Consider the following 2,923-nt stretch of genomic DNA (forward strand, 5'->3'; position numbering starts at 1 on the left):
AAAACTCTAAAGCAAACTGAGGTTGTGTATTCGATTTACTTCACGGAATAATTCAGTTCTCCGAGAAAAAGAGATAAAATTTTTTCAAAGGCTTCGAAAATATAGAGATAAAACTTTGATGAGTTTTTAAAAATATGTTAAACTTTATTTACTATCACGTGTCGCAAATATCGATGTCATTCCTGAAGTTTTGATATAGTAGGAGATAAAGAAACAATGATATGAAAGAAAAATAACGGTTAACATAAAATCAATAGGCCAACGAGAAATCTCACCTCACCGTACTGATCTCCTGCTTAGCCGACCGTACGAAATTAAAAGCTCATCGATATCTTGAAAAGAAAGACTTTGCTGAAGTGCAGTTTCCCGAAAGTGTTTTCATCCGTATTCACGAGAAATGATCGGCGGAGAAAAATGTTGTGAAACTGTGGATAAGAAATATTTGGCAAAAGCTTCCTTTTGCCTCAGATAATCAAGAAAGTCTAATACTTTGGGACATGTTCATCCTCCATCTAACGGATAGCACAAATATGTTGTTGAAAGAGTGTTATACAGATATGACAGTTTATCCAAGCGGATTATTGCCATTAGTTCATATATTAGACATATATGTCAATAAATCATCGATAGAATATTTTAAACGTTAGTGGAATACTCGAACAAAAGTGAAGGTGAAAAAACTGGTTACAAATGGAGACCAAATACGTCATGTCAGTGCATAAATAGTGTGTCAGTAGATAATAAAATCACGGAATAAAATTAAACCCGTTTAATTTATGTGGTATATCTGACGGTCTAGATGCAACGAAAGATGATTATTTATGTGTGGATCAGAGTAAAAGTTACGGCAAAACTGAAACAGAATTCGATGATGTGCTTGAAGTTATAGATTGAGACGTATATGAGGAACTTGGATCTGTCTATGCAAGTATGGATCAGAGGTGAAGGTGAAAATGAAACAGAATCCGATAACGAAAATTTTTAAGTACATAAACTATGTTATTTCTCTTAAATAAAAAGCATTTAATTACACGCAGAAATCTAATTTTATCTAATTCTAATCACTTTTTCCATATTTCTAAACATAACATTTTTATAGCTGGCGTACAGCGCGTACCCATAAATTTCAATCTCGCATTTTCTTTTAAAAGTGCGCCTTATACGCCTGAATATACTATAGCAAACATAGCTGAAACTTAAGTGATAGAGATATTTACATGCTTGCTGAAGCATTATATTCTGTTTTTTTTCCCTTCTATTAGTGTATAAATGTTTTCAAAATTTCGATGTTACGTTTTTCAATCTTTGTGTTTAGAAAAGTGATAAAGAATTCAAACTTTTATCTCCGAAAACAAAATTCTAAATCAGATTTCTAATGAAGAAGTGAAATTCTCTATAGCTTTACTTTCCGGACTAATTAAAATTAAGAAAAAGAAGAGAGAAAAAAAATAACTGATTTGGGTAAGCAGAATATTTAGCCATTCAGTATCTATTGATGGGAATGTATATAACTCTAATGAATAGTACAGAAATAAGATAAATTTACGTTTCAGTTTGTAGGCCTTACATTTCAAAATGGTTTTAATACAGCTTAAAGAGCATAGCCAAAGATTATGCTCTCAGCCGCTTTTTCAGTAATAACGTCAGAGAATAATTCTTACAGTTACAATGTTTTCAAATAATCCATTCCTTCAAAAGTAATCTATTGTACTAAGATAATGTGTTTTCGAGGGCAGAAAATGAAACAGAACGGCGAGATCCATCAGAGTATGATCCTGTAATGCTTTAACAAATCTTTCGCAGTCTTAAGTAATAGAGAAATGTGGTAGAGCATCATCTTACACTATATTCTTGTATTCATATTATTTGTATTATGTGACTATGTGTCTCTATTCGATGTGTGGGAAAAAAACGTCTCCAACAGGTTTATATATACGATACCATTCAGATAAACGCAAAGGAAACCAACATTTGCATCTAATAATATTCATTTTATTTTAATTATACCATTTTCTAGTTAGATAACCAATTTGTGAGCAAGAATTTGCATCGTAACAGTGAATCATATTGCTGCCAAATTCCAAATATAAAAAACTAAAGCTCACGAATCACAAACCGAGAGTTTCTGTGAGATTTATGAGGTGCGAAGGAATTTCTATTTTGAAAGAAATCGAAATTGATATAAATTCGCTTTATAACATATTATTCAGTTTATTTATCTAATTATATTATGATTCTGATGTAATGTATACACACATTTTAAAAGTTATTTCTTTCGCTCATTTCAATTTGTAATCTTGAATTTTTACACTGAAAAAATCCTGAGTAGAGACGGAAACTGTGGTATGTCAAACTGAATTTAAACAAGGTGAAAGCAAATGAAAAGCTAATGTACATACTACAATAGCTTTTAATTTGTTTAGAATTACAATCTTAGTAATGCAAATCATGCTGATTAACACATAATTAAAAGTGGATAAACATTCCTTTTTGAACGTTTCTTTGAACCTTGATATAAAGTTCTATGAATATCTGCAGTTGGATAAGACAGCTCAGGGTCAAACAAATTTTAAAATGAAATTTGTATAAATTAATTTCATGAGTTCAATTATGAAAGATATGCCGTGCAATATTTATTTGCACAATTTAAAGCCAGTAGCACAACATAAATTTATTGTTGAAAAATATTGTCATGTGTAAAGCTATGTGTTAAAAAAGTCAATAAACTGTGACTTTCCAGGTAAAACCGGAAGACCTCGCAGCCATGAAAGGCACTGAAAACATAGATCTGAACTACGAAAGAGTGTACTTAGTTGCTGCTAAAATAATACTGGTATCTTAAAGTTAGCATGACTAATTACTAGCTTATAATATATCAGTAGTTACACTTACCGAACAAAATATTATCAAATGCCGTCCATAT

This window comes from Stegodyphus dumicola, chromosome 10 (assembly GCF_044657685.1).
Source record: "Stegodyphus dumicola isolate Sdum_Otavi_A_Nest chromosome 10, ASM4465768v1".
NCBI lineage: Eukaryota > Metazoa > Arthropoda > Arachnida > Araneae > Eresidae > Stegodyphus > Stegodyphus dumicola.